Genomic DNA, 23,377 nt, shown 5'->3' with positions numbered 1-23,377 from the left:
ACAACAGCAATAATATTTAAGGATTACCTTATTCTTTCATATATCAAGAATTACTTAAAGGTCCTATATCTCAGTCATTTCTAATAATATTTTGATCTTTCTTATTGCTCTGTCAACAATTTTTAAAAAATGGAAACACTGTGACTATCATTGTTATTCACCCAAACATTTAATTCACATTCTTATCTGCGTAATTACTCTACTAGTCAAAGGGGTTCCTAAGCGAGTTTTATCTTGTATGGAAGGGTTGAGTCAATTAAGCACCTAAAACAATGTGTTAGAATGAACAAGCCCGGTTAATAATGGATCACTGAATCACTGGGCAGGAAACATCTCTGTTACATAAACAAGCTTTTAAAAAATGGAGTGCAGAGTAAGAAATTTGGTTTTCTCCACAAATTGTTGACGGTCATAATTTAAAATTATAGTAGTCTCCTCCAACGTCCATCTCAGGTTGTCTGTCTTTCCTCCCATCCCTGGAAAAGTAAATACTCACATTAACTAAGGAAAAAAAAAATCTTGCTCTACAATAACAACAATAAAATGCAAATTGTAATTTCCAGAGTTACTCAGAAAGTTATGGCCACCACCTGTAATGGTTAGAATCCCAGCAAGATATGAGTAGATGAATAATGAGAGAGCTGAATGGAAAGATCTTCAGAAGGGTGTGGGCAGGGTTAAGGATATCAACAAATGATATTGAGCACCCTAAGACTAAAATAATTGGGAGTCATTATCATCACTAGACCTGAAGGGGCAAGAGGAGCAAGCAATTATTAGAAACTGAAGAAGGTTATAGTGATACGTGTGGGAGGAGGATACTGACAAGCAGCTGTGGACTCAGGTAGAGAAAAGCAGCCATGAATTCCTGCAGAGTGGGAACGGTGTGAATAAATAACCTAATCTCGCTCCTTCTGTCCTTCAGATTTCCTTCCAGTTCCTCCTATTTGCTAAACCCAAATGGAAGCCAAAGGTCAAGGGAACAAATTGATACCGTCCATAAAGATCAGTCAGAGTAGGATGGAAAGTAGATGTAGAAAGGCAATGGCAAATATCCAAAACACATTCCCCTCTACCATCATATCTGCAGTTTGAATAGCCTTAGATATTTTTTCAGCAGTTTCTCTCTTTCCCATCATGGTCAAATCAAGAAGCAATCTAAGAGGTATTTGAGAAGCTCTATCTAGATTCTAGCAATATATTAAACTCATAGAAAAATATTAAAAAGTACAGATATGGATTCTGTCCCCAAGATAAAGCCTGTAAAATAAATGGAAGCAGTATAATATATATAACAAGTCACAGATTATGAAAAGACTTGGCTTTGGTAAAGAACAGGAATCTCCTCTAAGGCAGTTTTCACAAGGTAGTATAAATTTCAGGATTGTAATTTTTATAGATAATGCAGGAAAAGGACTTTGTAGAACAAAGTCCTGTTTTGGGTGAGTGATACTAACCTAGCATCCTTTAAACACTCTAGTAGCAACCTGGAACATTGCTCAGCCTATTTTCCTGGGTACTTGTTCCAGAAGAGAAGGAGAAATTGCCTATTCTTTTCACCTTCCTAATACGTACATTTACCTAAAGAATAAAGACTGACACAATACCTATTTTCAACGTTTGTAGGGGTAGCACATAAAAGCTAAACCCAACATCAACTAGTAAAGGTTATTCCCTTCATTTGAAATGCTTTCTTCACTATCTCATTGAGAAATTCCCATTATTCAAGATTTTACTCAAACATGAACTCTACATAGCTTTTCCTGATTATTCCTGGCAAAGCCAAAGCCTCCTCTAAACTTTCACTCCTAAAATGATTAAAAATAGTTCATTTTCAATAGTATCCTGGTTTGTATAATTTTTGAAAAAGCTACCTGGTATTTTTTTAACTATTTTATTCCAATATAAAAATTTCATAAAAGATACATATGAATTACTTTCAGGATCAAAAGCATTGCCCAGAGAGAACTTTCTATGGTAATAAAATTTTCTAAAAGAGAAAAGTAAGAACTTGCAGTAACGATTGTACCTTCTAAGGCAATAACTAAATTTGAACATATGAAAGCTTTTAATATGGTATTGAAAGAAAAACTGTCTCTGATTAAATATCTCATCCTTTGTTAAATAAAAAGTCATTACTCAACCACCATTCATTTATCTTTTATAGATTTTTCATAGAAACAATTATGGTTGTCATTTTTTGTTCTCTAAGCATATATATGGGATCTAATGAATTCATAACTTAACAAGACAAGCCTGGTTAATTTTGAGAAAGAAAATAGAAGTACTTATAGATGCTCAAAAAAACCTTATTATTTGAAAACCAACCATGAGGTTGAAGAATGTATTCTAGAACTACATAGAGCATAATAATCCAAACAGAATGAAAAGCTAACTAAAAATAGGTACAAATAGGAAGAAACAATATTTTTCATCTCAAATTTCCATTTAGGATTCTAGAAAGTATGACCATTTGGAATCTAAAACAACTTGAACATGAGGGAGAAGATGAAAAACCTGCAATCTCATCCAATTTCCCAACTGAATTGAGTGTATGTCTGGTGTGAACACAGAACTATTCCCTTAAAGCCGGTAAAAAAACCACAACTTCCAAAGAAATTTGGAAAGAAAACTCAGAGCTATTCATTCATTTGTCAAGGTGTCTAGGCCAGATACTGCTCCATCTCCCTCCCTGCTGGTATAATCCAGTGGGAGAGATTCTAACCACGTTGTCAAAATTATGCATGTTATAAAATGAGAAGAAGAAGCAAGGAGTTAGCATTTTTGCATAGACTAGGCCCATTGTATTACAGAATCCTACTCAACTTCACAATGACCCTATAACCTAGGTATTACTCACCCAATTTTACTAATGGGAAACTAACGGTTAGAAAATCAATGAGTCACCAAGTTTAACCCAGTCTTGAGTGGTGGGGTTAAAATGTCAATTAAGATTTGACTCTAGAGTACATTCTCTTCTCTCTACCCAGGAGAGGTGAATCTTGAGATACATGAGAACTTTGAGGCACCTCTGCATAAATACCTTAGAGTGTATGTAGTGTAAAAAAAAAAAAAAATCACCATGAGTGCTATGAATTGTGTAAGATGGATGATTTACAGACCTGTATCCCTGAAACAAATAATACATTATATGTTAATTAAAAACAAACAAACCAACCAAAATCACCATGCCTGGAGACGTAAAGTGTGGTGGGAATACAGAGCTAGGAGTAATTGATTCTGTGTGGTGCCACTGAAGACCATGGATTATTTGGGGAATATGGAAAAGACCAATCTGTTGGCTAGAGCACAGGAGGAAGTGGTACAAATGTAAAGTGAGATTGGGTCAAGCTATAAAAGTTTAAGAGGTGTTTTTAGGTATGCCAACAAGGAGCATGAAGATATATTATGTACTGAAATTTGGATTTCAGGAAATAATGAAAAGATTACAAAATATTAAGATAAAAATATTGTGGTGGCCTGCAGAGAACAAACCCTTCATTTAGAGAAAACCAAATGCCAAGCTTCTCTAATGCCAAGAAGTTATTGTTATGCAAATCACTGTTGCATTTCTGTTAATTGGGGCTTGTTCTCAATGAAAGAGGAGGAGAAAAGTTTTATCCTTAAAAATGGAAATTAAACCAATTTTAAAGTATACAATGAAACTCAACAAAATTGCAAAGAATGTTTTTCTATAATTAATACTTTTCAATGACCCCATTTTCTTTGTTGTCAGTATACAGTGTTCCCAACAATTTGTATTGTATTTTTTTTTTTGTCATTTAGTAATATTCAGTAACTCAGTAATTTTGTCTTGCAGTAATAGTAAATTCTCATCATTGGTTAAAACTTGTTCAAAAAAAGCAAACAAAAGTCCACATGCAAGATGAGTAAGCATTTAATACCATCAGACATTTCTCCCAAGCCAAAATGTAAGCCTAGGATTAAAAAAGAAAAAAGAAAAGAAAAAAAAAATCCTAGTTGATTTGATCTACAGTTAGTTCTGTAACCTCAACTTGGCACTTAGACAAAATCTGGAAGTCTCTGACCACAAAATCTGAAGCATTTTCCTCACACTCCTCAATACCATCTAATCTCTGTGGCTGGTCTTTCACAATTCCTGCCTTCTGCCATTGGGACATGAGCTCTTAATCCCTTTCTTCTAGGACTGGGGTTCTGACATTGTTGCTGGTCTGGCCACCAGGGGAATGGACCTGTTAATAGAGTTCTGCCCCATAATGGGTAAGCTTCTGCAGTGATGCCACTTCTAGCCAGGTAGTTTGTGTATTACCACTGCCAGGACAGTCCTGCTGCTATACCTACAAAAACTACCACTTTCCCACTCCACTCCTACTCCAACTGCCAATATCCTTCCAAACGGCTTCCTTTTCTTCCTGATGGCAGCTACCCTGAGATGTCAGCAAGTCTCATGAAATCCGATGGCTTCAGTCACTGTCACTGAATTCACTCACCATTGCTAAAAGTGAAAAATGTAGGGATTTTGCGTTATGGTGGTGATCATTAGCATCTAAATGAAGCAAAACACTAAGGCTAGCCAGCCTCAAGCAAATTATAGAAAGGTTGATTATTTCTAAAATCACCAACATTTGTATCTTTGTATGATTTATACCAACCCCTCAAACCCCGCTACTCAAAACATTTTTGCAACAGGAATAATTTCAGTATTAGCTGTTAACCTCTAACATAGTTTGTTTGTTTTTTTCCAGCGTATAATTTTTTTTTTAATTGAGATTCAATTCACATACCATAAAATGGACCATTTAAAAGTGTATAATTTGGGGCACTTGTGTGGCTTAGTTACGTTAAGTATCTGACTCTTGAATCTGGCTCAGGTCATCATCTCAGGGTCATGAGATTGAGCTCCATATTCAGAGGGGAGTCTGCTTCTCTCTATCTCCCTCTCCCCCTCCCCCCTCTTTCTCTCTCAAATAATAAATAAATCTTTTTTAAAAAGTACATAATTTAGTGATTTTTAGTATATTTACAAGGTTTTACAATCATCATTGCTATCAAGTCAAGAGCATTTTCTTTACCCTCCTCTCCCCCCCAAAAATTCTATCTATATCCATTAGCAGTCTCTCTCCATTCCCTCCTTTTCTGAGCTCTGACATAGAGGAATAGCCTCTCAGGAATAGAAGACATTACACTGCAGGGCACTAAAGGATCTCTTCTTCATAAAGCCATTGCCCTTGAGAGCTAGAGACATAGCCAACTTTCTTAACACATGGAAATAGCCATAGAGACTTAGACAAAAATGAGAAGATGGAAGGATTTGTCCCAAATGAAAGAAGAGGATAAGCACTCCTGCTCTCTTTCAAATAAATAAGTAAAATCTTAACATCAATAATGTATTTTCCAAAACAGAGAAATTAGAAGAGTGGCATTTATATTTTGGAAATCTCTAAAATATGGCTTAAATAGGTAAGAGTTGGATTCCTATATTTGCTTCTATATTTAATCTGTTGTAATATGTTGTTATTGTTGAAATATAAATCCAGTCTCACATAGATATACAGTTAGAGAAGGGAAGAGAACTATAGATATTCTTCAGTGGTAACAACATTAAAACTGGGCAATGATTAGTTTTTAGAAGTAAGTTGCAATACAGAATCTAAAACCATACCAGTGGGTTTTTCATTCTTTGTTATAAAATCTATTGGCTTGTTTTGGTCTTTGAATGGATTTTTTCCCCATGACTTTGTAATATCCTGCACTGGTCATTTTTCAAATATTTGTTCACTGAGTTATATAGATCTTTCAAATGTTGACACAGTTCACTGCATAATTTTTAAATCGCATCCATTAATTTCATCAATAATCTCATTAGAAAAATCTTTAAATGTTAGGATGTTGGTTAGCTGACAGATACAGGTTTTTTGAAATTTTAATTTTATCATTGGCAACAAAAACTATTTTTTCCAAAGGACAGATCCATTTCATTCACTTTCAAGATAGTGTCTATCAACCAGCTAAAGATCAAAAATCATTATTTGTCAGTTGTTGTTTCAAGTAAAAATGATGTGTAGGGAGGGGAGGCAGGGATAGCTAGTTTAGCTTCCAATTCAAACAATTATGCTTGTGTTTGGCACATTTTGATGTGCAGTAGATTTTATTTGTACTTCCTATTTCCTCACACTGATTCTTAAAAGCCATGTATTTAGGGATCAAGATTTAATAAACTTAGTATTTTTACTGCATCATTAAAGATATTCTTAGGTGAAACAGCTTTCTTTCATTTTTTTTACAAGTATGTGGGTATGTGGGTAAAGAATACAATGATTACTGTGTATTACTGATATAGTTCAGTGCCACTGCCTTGGTTTGTGATGAGGAGCAGTGCTAGCCACTGTGGCCTTTGTATCATCAGTGTAAATGTCACCATGGTGAAAAAGGCACCTAACATCTCAGTATTACTGTAAAAATAGTTTTAATCTTGCAGATTTGGCTGCAAGGATCTCAAGAGCCCAGCTGTCCACACTCTAAGGAGTGCTGCCCTCAGCAGCCACTGGGTTCTCTTTGCAATAGAAGAATACTTCTTAATGAGTTATTCATATTTATGCTATCAAGAATGTTGAATTTGAGATGCTTGGAGTGAAGTGGATTCTTTAAGTAAGCTTGGAGGGAAGTGGATTCTTTAAGTAAGCTCTATTCTTTCTACCTCCTTTGCTCTAGACACTATCCAAGTTCAGACACCCATCACTTTATGTATAGATGACTCCCTGGACTTCTCACTGGTTTCTCTGCCTCCAAAATCTCCTTTCTCCAAATGTTCTTCTATACAAACTGCTGCAGATCATTATTGCTAAAGCCCATTTTGACCTCTTTGTGCAGAAATTTCTAGTGACTTTTTCTGCCTACCAAATCAAGTCTAAATGCCTTCATTTGGTTGTCAGGGTTCCCCTTGTTTTAGGTCCAACTTCCAGAGTGTTTTCCCCACTTTTTCTCCATGCTTTCCAACCTCAGAACAAACATTAAACTTTCCAACTTGTAGTGCATTTGTCTGAGTCTCCACACCTTCCGTGTCTTGGGTACTTCCCCACCTTTTAAATCTTCACAGATGGAAGTCTACCTCCCCCTAAAGAAGCTGAAAAGGATGGATACTTGTTTTCCCAAGAAGCGTGCTAGTTAGGAAATGGGTGCATGAACAAGGCTCAGCCAATCATCAGGATCAAACTCTAGGATTTTGAATGTGGAGCTAGTGACATAAAGAATAAGAAAAGAGCGTGAGGTAGATTCATTTAGCAGTGTCAGGACAGGACAATGAAGCACATTAGAAGCTATAATAGCATCCAGGTGCCACAGTGGTAGCAGTGCCAGCACCGGGAGTATCTGGGAATGTCTGGTGGTATCAGGGGCATCTGAGCTGCAAGCTATAGAGCCCAGCTCTTCATAACCCTGGGTGAACCTGGCTAGAGTGAATGTCCTAAGAGGAAATAGGGTTTCCTGCTGCAAAGTAAAGTCAAGTGGCAAAATCAACAGTCTCAAAATAAATTTCTATTCACTTTTTCCATGTAAGAAAGAAAGCACCGGAAGGTCAAGTAATAGATTTCTCTTTAGTCGGTTATTTTTGTGTAGTCATACCATATGACTGTGGCACTCATGAGGCCACAGTTACTATTTCCAAGGCCAAACAGTTAAATCAGCTATATTATTTGTTCACACACCACTGGCTAGGGCAGAGAGATGGCAAGTGATCATACCATAGTCCCAGTAAAAGAGAATATTTGGGTCAATGTGATTACACTCTAAGTACATAGTTCAGTGAATCAGATCCAGTATCCTCATATACATTAACGAGTCCATTGGCCAAGTCTGTCCCTCAACCATAATCTGGCAGAAAATCCCATTTATTTCGTGAAATTTTATTCATTTCCTTGCTACTTATATCAGTATATTATGGGAACAGAAACACTTCCTTCTATTAGGCTAACAGGATAGCTAACAAAAAAACAAACAAACAAACAGAAAAAAAAAAACCCACCATATTAAATAAACCCTCTGCCATTTGGTTATTAGGCCTTTACTAATTTTTTGCATGTCCTAAATTTGCACTTGTTTTTGTGGTTCCATTGACATGGGCTATAGTATGCCCATGTAGAGGTGACCTTGATCATTGAAAACATGACCATACCAAAAATGCCATAAGGAAACTTCTACAGAGGAGTCAAGTAGCAGTAGAAGCAGAGTTTCTAAACTTGCTCCATGTTCAGTGCTATGCTTTTGACATTTAGCAAATGTATCTAGGTTCACTGCTGAAATATTTACAAAAATCAAATATCCACATAGAAATGGCATCAATTTTTAAATCACTTAGCCTGACTGACTTTTATATGTGTGTATGCTAGAAATAAGCTTTCTGGGAACAAGATACAGAGAAACACTTTTTTCCACATTTCTTAGTGTCCCTCTAATGCTGGTAGGATCATGGCATCTTTAATACAATAGCTTTCTTCAAAAGTCAAACTGTAAAAGATGATTTGCAGTAAAATATAACCTGCTACATGGTCATTCAATTTTCATTATTTAGAAAATGCTGAAACTACAATGGAAAAGTTGGCAATAGCGTAAGAAAAATAATTTATAGAAAAAACACAAATGTCTAATTAAAATGAAAATGTAATCAAAATTAATTGTAATTTTTAATTGTACTGATCAATGTTAGCAAATGTCACATTTACGGGAATACTAACAAACATGGTTTGTATCAGTAGAATTTGGTACAATCTTTATGGAAAGCCAACCACCAATCCAGATCATAAGCCTAGAGAAGGCTTATAACTTTGACCAAATTTTTCAACTTTCAAGAATTTGTGGGGCACCTGGGTAGCTCAATTGTTAATTGTCTGCCTTCAGCTCAGGTCATGATCCCAGGGTCCCAAGATCGAGTCCTGCATTGGGCTGCCTGCTTGGCAGAAGGTCTGCTTCTCCCTCTCCCACTCCCCTGCTTGTGTTCCCTCTCTCGCTGTCTCTCTCTCTCTGTCAAATAAATTTAAAAAAAAATTAAAAAAAAGAATTTGCCCTAATAGTTCAGCCATTACAGAAAATGGTATGGAAGTTCCTCAGAAAATTAAAAAATAAAATTACCATATGACCTGGCAATCTCACTTCTGAGTTTATATGCAAAGGAAATTCAAATAAGACCTTAAAAAGGTATCTGCACTCCCATGTTCATTGCAGCATTATTGATAATGGCCAAGATATGGAAACAACCTAAGTATCTATCAACAAATTAATGTCTAAAGAAGATGTGTTATATATGTGTGTGTGTGTGTGTGTGTGTGTGTTTGAGTTTTATACATGTGTGTCTGAATTCAATATGTCAAATTTAATACGTTAAAATATGCATCTATAAAGGGAATTTGGAGACAATTGGGAGACCTAAAATATGCAGTGGATATTAAATAATGCAAAATTATTATTAAGTTTCTTGGGTGTAATAATGGCCCTGGGATTAAGTAGAACATTCTTATTCTTAAAGGTTGTATGATGAAATATTAGGGGGTGAAGTTTCATATGTCTGCAAATGACTTTTAAACATTTCAGCAAGAAAACTAATGTATACATATATATTGACAGAAATATTTTAAAATTTGGCAACATGTTAACAGTTGTTGAATTAAGGGGCACCTGGGTGGCTCAGTGGGTTAAAAACTCTACCTTAGGCTCAGGTCATGATCCCAGGGTCCTAGGATCAAGCCCCGCCTCCGGCTCTCTGCTCCGCAGGGAGCCTACTTCCCTCTCTCTCTCTGCCTGTCTCTCTGCCTACTTGTGATCTCTGTCTGTCAAATAAATAAATAAAATCTTTAAAAAAAAATAGTTGTTGAATTAAGAGGAGTACATGAATTTTTTGTATTATCCATTTTGGATTATCTATTGTATTTTATTTACTTTATATTTGAAATTTTAAAATAAAAAGTGTCAGGAAGTTAAATTAATTTTTTTCATTTAAAAATAAATAATGTTGGGGTGCCTGGGTGGCTCAGTGGGTTAAAACCTCTGCCTTCTGCTCAGGTCATGATCCCAGGTTCCTGGGATCAAGCCCCACATCAGGCTCTCTGCTCAGCAGGGAGCCTGCTTCCCTTCCTCTCTCTCTGCCTGCCTCTCTGCCTTATTGTGATCTTTGGCTGTCAAGTAAATAAATAAAATCTTTAATAAATAAATAAGCAAATAATGTTATGTAAACATTATATGTAATAAAGATGTAATAAACAAATCATAATATAATCAATACTCATAAATATACCTCCCAACCCAAGATCTAGAACACTAATAGGACCATTAAATCAATATAGGTAGACTTCTAGGAAGATGGCAAAGTAGGAGGATCCTGGGCTCACCTGTCCCACAGATACTAGATAACAACCGGAGAAGTATAAATACACCAGAAAATGACTTGAACAGCAACAGAACAGCTAAATGTAGAGAAGAGGCCACAATGACAATTGTAGGGAGGGTGGAAACATGGTCAGGAGCCAAAGGGACCCACAGGACTGTTCACAGGAGGGAGGGACTTTAGAGGTATGGAGAGGGGAGAAAAGAGGACCCCATACTAGGTAACTCAGGCATAAGAGGCCCACACTGGGGAGACGAATATCCATAACATTTGGCTTTGAAGTCCAGAGGGGCTTGGCTTTGTAAGTTTTTACAATCAGTAGTGCTTGACATCGGGAGCTTTAAAATTCTGTGGGTTGAGTACTTACCTTAAAGAATCAGCACAACAAACAGCCCTGCAGAGACACAGCATAGAAGCAGCAGTTTGAAAAATGCCTGGGGTATAATAGGAGGTAGATTTGTTTCCTAATCTCAGAGCATGTGCTGAGGTGGAGGGATTGTTTGTAGGTTTCAAGAACAAAAGAGCTGGTGGGTGCCATTTCCCTCCCCTTTTCCCAGCCTAGATACACAGACACCTGCAGGGAACCAGCTCAGTGCCAAAACTTTCCACCTAGCCAGCTAATAGTAAGCCCCATCCCTGCATGCTTCTGTGGATCTGCCCCCTTGATCCCAGCAGCAGAAATTTCCTAAAGTGGCTACAGGTCCTCTCCCATAACAGACCTGCCCAAACCTTGCCAGCACTATGTCCCCAACCCCTGCATTCTCCTGCAGACCTGCCCCCTCTAATATGCACTTGGCCAGAGCTCATCCAAAGTGGTGCCACAAAACTGGCAGTGTGCAAGCAGCCATACAACAGGGGCTGGCACCACTCCAAAGTGGCTCCTGCATAGGGAGAGGGGAAGAAAACCATACATATCTGTTCAACTGAGGTCCTCGCAGTGGGCTTAAGGCAGACATCTGGTCTGACTGCAGGCCTACCCATTAACAAAATCTTCGTAGGGGACAACATAGGGAAAGTGCCCTGTAGTTTGTCGGCATTGCAGCTCAGGAAAATCCCTCCTTTGACTCAACTCAAGCCAAAGCGGTCCCAGACTGGCTACCAACACAGGGACCAAACCCTGCCCCCAACAGGCAAAGAGAGTCATTGCAAACGATTGGACTGGAGGCAAACAAACAAACAAACAAAAAAATGGCTTAGCCACAGCAGCAGGTTGTACAAAACACACATAGGAGATACCTCGGAATTACAGGTTCTGGTAAACAGGGGACACTGTACAGTGGGCACTACAGGACCTCTTCTTCATATGGCCACGACTTTCAAATCAGGAAACGTAGCTGACTTTCCTAAAACATGAAGAAATGCAGAGAATTAGACAAAATGAGGAGACAGAGGAATATGTCCCCAAATGAAAGAAGAGTAGAAAATCAAGCAAGAGGAGGGAGGAGTCAAGATGGCGGAGAAGTAGCAGGCTGAGACTACTTCAGCTAGCAGGAGATCAGCTAGCTAGCTTATCTAAAGAGTGAAAACACCTGCAAATCCATCGGCAGATAGAAGAGAAGAACAGCAATTCTAGAAACAGAAAAACAACCACTTTCTGAAAGGTAGGACTGGCAGAGAAGTGAATCCAAAGCGACGGGAAGATAGACCCCGGGGGGAGGGGCCGGCTCCCGGCAAGCGGCGGAGCAACGGAGCACAAAATCAGGACTTTTAAAAGTCTGTTCCGCTGAGGGACATCGCTCCAGAGGCTAAACCAGGGCGTAGCCCACGCGGGTTCAGGGTGGCGTCAGGTCCCGCAAGGTCACAGAAGGATCGAGGGTGTCTGAGTGTCGCAGAGCTTGCGGGTATTGGAACGGGAAAGCCGGCTACAGAGACAGAGCCGACAGTAAGCTCGCAGTTCGGGGCTACCTTGAACCGGTCGCAGGCTCGGTGAGCTCGGAGTGCGGCCAGAGGTCAGGCAGACGGGAGTTACTGGGTGCTGTTCTCTGAGGGCGCACTGAGGAGTGGGGCCCCGGGCTCTCGGCTCCTCTAGGCCGGAGACCAGGAGGCCGCCATTTGTATTCCCCTCCTCTGGAACTCTACGGAAAGCGCTCAGGGAACAAAAGCTCCTGAAAGCAAACCTGAGTGGATTACTCAGCCCGGCCACTGGTAAGGGCGGTGCAATTCCGCCTGGGGCAAAGACACTTGAGAATCACTACACCAGGCCCCTCCTCCAGAAGATCAACAAGAAATCCAGCCATGATCAAGTTCACCTACCAAGGAGTGCGGTTTCAATACCAAGGAGAGCAGCAGAATTCCAGAGGAGGAGAAAGCAAAGCACGGAACTCATGGCTTTCTCCCTGTGATTTTTTAGTCTTGCAGTTAAAGTAATTTTTCTCTTTTTCATTTTTTTTCTCTTCTTTTGCTAAATTTTTAATTTTTTTTTAATTTTTTAAAATTTTTTTAACTTTTACCCTTTACATTTTTAACGTTTTTTAACTAGTTTTTCTAATATATATATTTTTTCTTTTTCATACTTTTCTTTATTCGTTTTCTTTTTTTTAATTCCTTTTTTTTCCTTTCTTTTTTTTGAACATCTTTTTATCCCCTTTCTCCCCCCTCACGATTTGGGATCTCTTCTGATTTGGTTAAAGCATATTTTCATGGGGTTGTTGCCACACTTTTAGTATTTTACTTGCTCCTTCATATACTCTTATCTGGACAAAATGACAAGGCAGAAAAATTCACCACAAAAATAAGAACAAGAGGCAGTACCGAAGGCTAGTGACCTAATCAATACAGACATTGGTAATATGTCAGATCTAGAATTCAGAATGACAATTCTCAAGGTTCTAGCCAGGTGCGAAAAAGGCATGGAAGATATTAGAGAAACCCTCTCGGGAGATATAAAAGCCTTTTCTGGAGAAATAAAAGAACTGAAATCTACCCAAGTTGAAATTAAAAAAGCTATTAATGAGGTGCAATCAAAAATGGAGGCTCTCACTGCTAGGATAAATGAGGCAGAAGAAAGAATTAGCGATATAGAAGACCAAATAACAGAGAATAAAGAAGCTGAGCAAAAGAGGGACAAATAGCTACTGGACCACGAGGGGAGAATTCGAGAAATAAGTGACACCATAAGACGAAACAACATTAGAATAATTGGGATTCCAGAAGAAGAAGAAAGAGAGAGGGGAGCAGAAGGTATACTGGAGAGAATTATAGGGGAGAATTTCCCCAATATGGCAAAGGGAACGAGCATCAAAATACAGGAGGTTCAAGGGCGCCTGGGTGGCTCAGTGGGTTAAGCCACTACCTTCGGCTCAGGTCATGATCTCAGGGTCCTGGGATCGAGTCCCGCATCGGGCTCTCTGCTCAGCAGGGGGCCTGCTTCCCTTCCTCTCTCTCTGCCTGCCTCTCTGCCTTATTGTGATCTCTCTCTGTCAAATAAATAAATAAAATCTTTAAAAAAAAAATTCAGGAGGTTCAGAGAACGCCCCTCAAAATCAATAAGAATAGGCCCACACCCCGTCACCTAATAGTAAAATTTACAAGCCTTGGTGACAAAGAGAAAATCCTGAAAGCAGCCCGGGAAAAGAAGTCTGTAACATACAATGGTAAAAATATTAGATTGGCAGCTGACTTATCCACAGAGACCTGGCAGGCCAGAAAGAGCTGGCATGATATTTTCAGAGCACTAAACGAGAAAAACATGCAGCCAAGAATACTATATCCAGCGAGGATAACATTGAAAATACAAGGAGAGATTAAAAGCTTCCAGGACAAACAAAAACTGAAAGAATTTGCAAACACCAAACCAGCTCTACAGGAAATATTGAAAGGGGTCCTCTAAGCAAAGAGAGAGCCTACAAGTGGTAGATCAGAAAGGAACAGAAACAATATACAGTAACAGTCACCCTACAGGCAATACAATGGCACGAAATTCATATCTCTCAATAGTTATCCTGAATGTTAATGGGCTAAATGCCCCATCAAAAGACACAGAGTATCAGAATGGATAAAAAAACAAAACCCGTCTATATGTTGCCTCCAAGAAACTCATTTTAAGCCCAAAGACACCTCCAGATTTAAAGTGACGGGGTGGAAAAGAATTTACTATGCTAATGGACATCAGAAGAAAGCAGGAGTGGCAATCCTTATATCAGATCAATTAGATTTTAAGCCAAAGACTATAATAAGAGATGAGGAAGGACACTATATCATACTCAAAGGGTCTGTCCAACAAGAAGATCTAACAATTTTAAATATCTATGCCCCCAATGTGGGAGCAGCCAACTACATAAACCAATTAATAACAAAATCAAAGAAACACATCAACAATAATACAATAATAGTAGGGGACTTTAACACTCCCCTCACTGAAATGGACAGATCATCCAAGCAAAAGATCAACCAGGAAATAAAGGCCTTAAACGACACACTGGACCAGATGGACATCACAGATATATTCAGAACATTTCATCCCAAAGCAACAGAATATACATTCTTCTCTAGTGCCCATGGAACATTCTCCAGAATAGATCACATCCTCGGTCCTAAATCAGGACTCAACTGGTATCAAAAGATTGGGATCATTCCCTGCATATTTTCAGACCACAATGCTCTGAAGCTAGAAATTAAAGAAGAATTGAAAAAAATCATGGAAACAAATGATAATGAAAACACAACGGTTCAAAATCTGAACCGGTTCAAAATCTGTGGGACACAACAAAGGCAGTCCTGAGAGGAAAATATATAGTGGTACAAGCCTTTCTCAAGAAACAAGAAAGGCCTCAGGTACACAACCTAACTTTACACCTAAAGGAGCTGGAGAAAGAACAGGAAAGAAACCTTAAGCCCAGCAGGAGAAGAGAAATCATAAAGATCAGAGCAGAAATCAATGAAATAGAAACCAAAAAAACAATAGAACAAATCAACAAAAGTAGGAGCTGGTTCTTTGAAAGAATTAATAAAATTGATAAACCCTTGGCCAGACTTATCAAAAAGAAAAGAGAAAGGACCCAAATAAATAAAATCATGAACGAAAGAGGAGAGATCACAACTAACACCAAAGAAATACAAACTATTATAAGAACATACTATGAGCAACTCTACGCCAACAAATTTGACAATTTGGAAGAAATGGATGCATTCCTAGAAACATATAAACTACCACAACTGAACCAGGAAGAAATAGAAAGCCTGAACAGACCCATAACCAGTAAGGAGATTGAAACAGTCATTAAAAATCTCCAAACAAACAAAAGCCCAGGGCCGGACGGCTTCCCGGGGGAATTCTATCAAACATTTAAAGAAGAACTAATTCCTATTCTCCTGAAACTGTTCCAAAAAATAGAAATGGAAGGAAAACTTCCAAACTCATTTTATGAGGCCAGCATCACCTTGATCCCAAAACCAGACAAGGATCCCATCAAAAAAGAGAGCTATAGACCAATATTCTTGATGAACACAGATGCAAAAATTCTCACCAAAATACTAGCCAATAGGATTCAACAGTACATTAAAAGGATTCTTCACCACGACCAAGTGGGATTTATCCCAGGGCTGCAAGGTTGGTTCAACATCCGCAAATCAGTCAATGTGATACAACACATCAATAAAAGAAAGAACAAGAACCATATGATACTCTCAATAGATGCTGAAAAAGCATTTGACAAAGTACAGCATCCCTTCCTGATCAAAACCCTTCAAAGTGTAGGGATAGAGGGCACATACCTCAATATCATCAAAGCCATCTATGAAAAACCCACTGCAAATATCATTCTCAATGGAGAAAAACTGAAAGCTTTTCCACTAAGGTCAGGAACACGGCAGGGATGTCCATTATCACCACTGCTATTCAACATAGTACTAGAAGTCCTAGCCTCAGTAATCAGACAACAAAAGGAAATTAAAGGCATCCAAATCGGCAAAGAAGAAGTCAAACTATCACTCTTCACAGATAATATGATACTATATGTGGAAAACCCAAAAGACTCCACTCCAAAACTGCTAGAACTTGTACAGGAATTCAGTAAAGTGTCAGGATATAAGATCAATGCACAGAAATCAGTTGCATTTCTCTACACCAACAACAAGACAGAAGAAAGAAAAATTAAGGAGTCAATCCCATTTACAATTGCACCCCAAACCATAAGATACCTAGGAATAAACCTAACCAAAGAGGCTAAGAATCTATACTCAGAAAACTATAAAGTACTCATGAAAGAAATTGAGGAAGACACAAAGAAATGGAAAAATGTTCCATGCTCCTGGATTGGAAGAATAAATATTGTGAAAATGTCTATGCTACCTAAAGCAATCTACACATTTAATGCAATTCCTATCAAAGTACCATTCATCTTTTTCAAAGAAATGGAACAAATAATTTTAAAATTTATATGGAACCAGAAAAGACCTCGAATAGCCAAAGGGATATTGAAAAACAAAGCCAAAGTTGGTGGCATCACAATTCCGGACTTCAAGCTTTATTACAAAGCTGTCATCATCAAGACAGCATGGTACTGGCACAAAAACAGACACATAGACCAATGGAACAGAATAGAGAGCCCAGAAATAGACCCTCAACTCTATGGTCAACTAATCTTCGACAAAGCAGGAAAGAATGTCCAATGGAAAAAAGACAGCCTCTTCAATAAATGGTGTTGGGAAAATTGGACAGCCACGTGCAGAAAAATGAAATTGGACCATTTCCTTACACCACACACAAAAATAGATTCAAAATGGATTAAGGACCTCAATGTGAGAAAGGAATCCATCAAAATCCTTGAGGAGAATACAGGCAGCAACCTCTTCAACCTCAGCCGCAGCAACATCTTCCTAGGAACATCGCCAAAGGCAAGGGAAGCAAGGGCAAAAATGAACTATTGGGATTTTATCAAGATCAAAAAGCTTTTGCACAGCAAAGGAAACAGTTAACAAAACCAAAAGACAACTGACAGAATGGGAGAAGATATTTGCAAATGACGTATCAGATAAAGGGCTAGTGCCCAAAATCTATAAAGAACTTAGCAAACTCAACACCCAAAGAACAAATAATCCAATCAAGAAATGGGCAGAGGACATGAACAGACATTTCTGCAAAGGAGACATCCAGATGGCCAACAGACACATGAAAAAGTGCTCCATATCACTCAGCATCAGGGAAATACAAATCAAAACCACAATGAGATATCACCTCACACCAGTCAGAATGGCTAAAATCAACAAGTCAGGAAATGACAGATGCTGGCGAGGATGCGGAGAAAGGGGAACCCTCCTACACTGTTGGTGGGAATGCAAGCTGGTGCAACCACTCTGGAAAAGAGCATGGAGGTTCCTCAAAATGTTGAAAATAGAACTGCCCTATGACCCAGCAATTGCACTACTGGGTATTTACCCTAAAGATACAAACGTAGTGATCCAAAGGGGCACGTGCACCCGAATGTTTATAGCAGCAATGTCCACAATAGCCCAACTATGGAAAGAACCTAGATGTCCATCAACAGATGAATGGATCAAGAAGATGTGGTATATATACACAATGGAATACTATGCAGCCATCAAAAGAAATGAAATCTTGCCATTTGCGACAACATGGATGGAACTAGAGCGTATCATGCTCAGCGAAATAAGTCAAGCGGAGAACGACAACTATTATATGATCTCCTTGATATGAGGAAGTGGTGATGCAACATGGGGGCTTAAGTGGGTAGGAGAAGAATAAATGAAACAAGATGGGTTTGGGAGGGAGACAAATCATAAGTGACTCTTAATCTCACAAAACAAACTGAGGGTTGCTGGGGGGGAGGGGGGTTGGGAGAAGGGGAGTGGAATTATGGACATTGGGGTGGGTATGTGCTTTGGTGAGTGCTATGAAGTGTGTAAACCTGGCAATTCACAGACCTGTACCCCTGGGGATAAAAATATATGTTTATAAAAAATAAAAATAAATAAAAAAGAAAAGAAAAAAGAAAAAAGAAATTACATGTGGATTATAAAGTTAAAAAAAATACTTCACTAAAGCACAAAACAAAACAGATGAAACCTAGGTGGGGATTGAATAGAAGAGAGACAAGGGGCTTTGGAGACAGAAAATTCTTGGGAATTTGTGATTTTTTATGAAGAAAATGTGAATAAAAATTCTTTTACCTTAAAAAAAAAATCATAGCAAGAGAGCTAAAAGAAATGGAAATAAGTAACTTACATATTATCAGAAAGATCCTGACTGGACTTGAGAAAAGACTGGAAAACCTCAGTGAGACCCTCAACAAAGAGATAAAAAACATAAAAAAGACCCAATCAGAGATGAAGAACTCAATAACTGAAATTAAAAATACACTAGAGGGAATAAATAGTAGGCAAGAGGGGGAGGAAATAGTAAACCAGAGGAAACGGAAGAACGGATCAGTGACATGAAGGACAGAGTGAAGGAAAGCAATTAAGCTGAATATGAGAGAGAAAAACAAATAATAAAAATGAAAATAGATTAAGAGAACTCATATCATATCATATGTAATAATATTCACATTGTATCCCAGAAAGAGAAGAGAGAAAAAATGGGAGAGAAAATGTATTTGAAGAAATAATAGCTGAAATCTTCCCAAATCTGGGGAAGAAAATAGAAATCCAGATCCAGGATGCACAGAGAGCTGCCAGCAAAATCAACACAGTAGAGTCCACACCAAGACACACAGAAATTAAAATGGCAGGCAGTAGTGGTAAAGACAGAATTTTAAAAGCCACAAAAGGAAAAAAAAATAGTTAACTACAAAAGGAACCCCATAAGGTTATCAGCTATTTTTCAGTGAAAACTTAGCAGGCCAGAGGGAGCAGAATGATATATTTGAAGTGCTGGAAGAAAAAAACCTACCAGCAAGACTACCCTACCCAGCAGGGCCATCATTCAAAATAGAAGGAGAGATAGTTTCCCAGAAAAGAAAGTTTTGAAGGAATTCATCACCACTAAATCAGCCTTCTAAGAAATGTTAAAGGCAACTCTGTGAGTAGAAAGGAAAGACCATAATCAGGAATAAGAAAAGTAAGAAGCATAAAAGTAGTAAAATAAAGTATATATATAAAAATCAGTCAAGAGAGTCACAAAATAAAATATGTAAAGTATGACACCATACACCTGAAACATGGGAGGGAGAATGTAACAATTTAGTGTTTTTTGAATGAGTTGAAACTTAGGTGACCATCAACCTAATATAGACTACTACATGCATAAGATGTTATATATTAACCTAATGGTCAACAAAAATCAAAAACTGGTAATAGCTATGCAAAAAATAAAGAGAAAGGAAACCAAGTAGAGCACTAAAGAAAGCCAGCAAACAATGAGAGAAGAAAATAAAAGAAAGGGACAGAGAAGAACTCCAAAACAAACATAAAACAAGTAACAAAATGGGAATAAGTACATACCTAGCAATAAGTACTTTGAATGTAAATGAACTAAACATTCCAATCAAAAGCACAGCATGACAGAATGGATAAAAAAGCGAGACCTATTTTTATGTTGCCTACACAAGACTCATTTCAGACCCAAAGGCACATGCAGACTGAAAGTGAAGGAATGGAAAAGCATTTATCATGCAAAAGGAAGTGAAAAGAAAGCTGGGTAGCAATAGTTATTTCAGATAAAATAGACTTTAAACTGTAACAAGAGACAAAGATGGACTATATAATAATGAAAGATACTATCCAACAAGGAGATGTAACAATTGTAAATATATATTTTTTAAAGATTTTATTTATTTATCCAACAGACAGAGATCACATGTAGACAGAGAAGCAGGCAAAGAGAGAGAGAGAGAAGGAAGCAGGCTCCCCGCAGAGCAGAGAGCCCGATGCGGGGCTTGATCCCAGGACCCCGGGACCATGACCCGAGCCGAAGGCAGAGACTCCAACCGACTGAGCCACCCAGGTGCCCCAATTGTAAATATTTTTGCACCCAACATAAGAGTACCCCAATAGTAGAGGACTTAAACACCCTACATACATCAATTAATAGGCTATCCAAGAAGGAAATCAACAAGGAAAGAGTGGTTTTGAATGACACATTGGATCAGATAGATCTAATAGATATATTCAGAACACTCTATCCTAAAACAGTGGAATACACATTCTTTTCAAGTACACATGGATCATTCTCCAGGATCACATGTGAGGCTACAAAACAAGTCTCAACAGATTAAAAAGACTGAAGTCTTACCGTGCATGTTTTTTGACCATAACACTATGAAACTAGAAATCAACCACAAGAAAAAGTCTGGAAAGACCATAAATCCATGGAAGCAAAATAATGTGCTACCAAAAGATGAAAGGGTCAACTAACAAATCAAAGAGAAAATCAAAAAACACATGAAGAAAAATAAAAATCAAAACACAATGGTCCAAAAGCTATGGGATGCAGCAAAAGCAGTTCTAGGATGAAAGTTTATAGCAATACAGGCCTACCTCAAGAAGCAAGAAAAATCTCAAATTAACAACCTAACCTTGACTTAAAGAAGCTATAAAAAGAACAACAAATAAAACCCCAAGCCAGTAGAAGGAAGGAAATAATAAAAATTAGAGCAGAAATAAATGAAATAGAAACTAAAAAAGAAAACAAAACAAACAAACAAAAAAACAACAGAACAGATCAATGAAACCAAGAGCTGTTTTTTTAAAAAGATCAACAAAGTTGATAAATCTTTAGCCAGACTCATCAAAAACAAGAGAGAGATGACTCAAATAAACAAAATCAGAAATGAAAGAGAATTAACAACCAACACCACAGAAATACAAAGGATTATAGGAGAATATTATGAAAAAATTATATGCCCCAAAACTGGACCACCTAAAAGAAATAGATAATTACTAGACACATATAGCCTCCCAAAACTGAATAAGAAAGAAATAGAAAAATTGAACAGACTAATTGCCAACATTGAAATTATATCAGTATCAAAACACTCCCAACAACCAAAAGTCCAAGACCATGGCTTCACAGGTGAGTTCTACCAAATATTTAGAGAAGAGTTGATACCTATTCTTCTCAAACTGTTCCAAAAAGTAGAAGATGGAGGAAAGGTTCCAGATTCATTCTATGATGCCAGCATTATCCTGATACCAAAACCAGATAAAGTTGCTACAAAAAAAAAAAAAAAAGAACTACAGGCCTGATGAATATAGATGCAAAAGTCCTCAACAAATATTAGCATACCGAATTCAACAAGTATTAAAAAAATCATTAACCACAGTCAAGTGTATTAATTCCTGGGGTACAGTGTGGTTCAATATTTGCAAATCAATCAATGTGATACACCATATCAATAAGAGAAAGGATAGAATCATATGATCATTTCAATAGACACAGAAAAAGCATTTAATGAAGTACAAGATACACTCATGATGAAAATCCTCAACAAAGTAGGCTTAAAGAGAACAAACCTCAACTTAATATAGGCCATATATCAAAAACCCACAGCAAACATCATACTCAATGGTGAAAAACTGAGAGCTTGGCCCCTAAGGTCAGGAACAAGACAAGAGTGTCCATTCTCACCACTTTTATTCAACATAGTTCCAGAATTTCTAGTCACAGCAATCAGACAACAAAATGAAAAAAGCCAACCAAATTGGTAAGGGGGAGGTAAAACTTTAACTATTTGAAGATAACATGATACTACATGTATGAAGCCATAAAGACTCCACCAAAAAACTACTATAACTGATCAATTAATTCAGTAAAGTCACAGGATACAAAATCAATATACAGAAATCTGTTACATTTCTGTACACTAATTATAAAGCAGCAGAAACAGAAATTAAAACATTCCCACTTAAAATTGTACCAAAAATAATCAAATACCTAGATATAAAGAGGTTAAAGACTTGCATTCTGAAAACTATAAAATATTGATGAAAGAAACTAAAGATGACACAAACAAATAGAAAGATATTCCATACTCATGGACTGGGAGACTCAATAGTGTTAGAATTCCCATTCTACCCAAAGCAATCTACAGATTTAATGTAATCCCAATCAAAATACAACAGCATTTTTCACAATTAGAACAAATAATACTACAATTTTTATGGAACCACAAGAGACCTTGAATAGCTAAGTCAACCTTAAAAAAGAACAAAATTGGAGGTATCACAATCCCAGGTATCAAACCATATTACAAAACTACAGAGCTATAGTAATCAAAGAAATATGGTACTGGCACAAAAATAGACACATAGATCAACATAATATAATAGAGATCCCAGAAATAAACTCACAATTATATGATCAATTAATCTTTGACAAAGGAAGCAAGTATATGCAATGGAAAAAAGACAGTCTCTTCAATAAATGGTGTTGGGAAATCTGGACAGCTACATTCAGAAGAATGAAAGAGGACCACTTTCTTACACCAGATACAAAAATAAATTCAAAATGGATTAAAGACCTAAATTTGAGACCTGAAACCATAAGAATCCTAGAAGAAAACACAGACAGTAATTTCTCGGACATCTGCCATTGCAACATTTTCCTAAATATATCTCCTGAGACAAAAGAAATAAAAGCAAAAATAAACTTGGACTACATCAAAACAAAAAACTTTTGCACAGCAAAGAAAACAATAAAACTAGAAGGCAACCTCCTGAATGGGAAAAGATATTTGCAAATGACATATCTGACAAAGCGTTAGTATCTATATAAAGGACTTACACAACTCAACACACACACACACACAGAGAGACCAAATAATTCCATTAAAAATGGGCAGAAGAGGGGCGCCTGGGTGGCTCAGTGGGTTAAAGCCTCTGCCTTTGGCTCTGGTCGTGGTCCCGGAGTCCTGAGATCGAGCCCCACATCGGGCTCTCTGCTCAACGGGGAGCCTGCTTCCCCCTCTCTCTCTCTGCCTGACTCTCTGCCTACTTGTGATCTCTGTCTGTCAAATAAATAAATAAAATCTTCAAAAAAAGATTTTTTGAAGGGGGGGGCAGAAGACCTGAACAAACATTTCTCCAAAGACGACATCCAGATGGACAACAGACATATGAAAATGTGCT

General features: G+C 37.7%; 1 long non-coding RNA gene across 2 annotated transcripts in view; it reads right to left on the bottom strand.

The window, feature by feature from the left end:
- The window catches only part of LOC122907164, a 57,301-nt gene continuing 33,924 nt past the window's right edge, over positions 1 to 23,377 (bottom strand). The window contains exons 1-4 of one of the 2 annotated variants that reach the window (XR_006384694.1): positions 12,260 to 12,280; positions 11,591 to 11,697; positions 10,722 to 10,748; positions 1 to 476 (exon numbers count right to left, since the gene is read on the bottom strand). This is a non-coding gene — a long non-coding RNA (uncharacterized LOC122907164). Of the gene's footprint in view, positions 477 to 10,721; positions 10,749 to 11,590; positions 11,698 to 12,259; positions 12,281 to 23,377 lie in introns of those variants that run through there. The other variant, XR_006384693.1, reaches the window with a different exon arrangement.

This window comes from Neovison vison, chromosome 5 (assembly GCF_020171115.1).
Source record: "Neovison vison isolate M4711 chromosome 5, ASM_NN_V1, whole genome shotgun sequence".
Taxonomy (NCBI): Eukaryota; Metazoa; Chordata; class Mammalia; order Carnivora; family Mustelidae; genus Neogale; species Neogale vison.
This window is presented reverse-complemented; position numbering and strand designations above follow the sequence as displayed.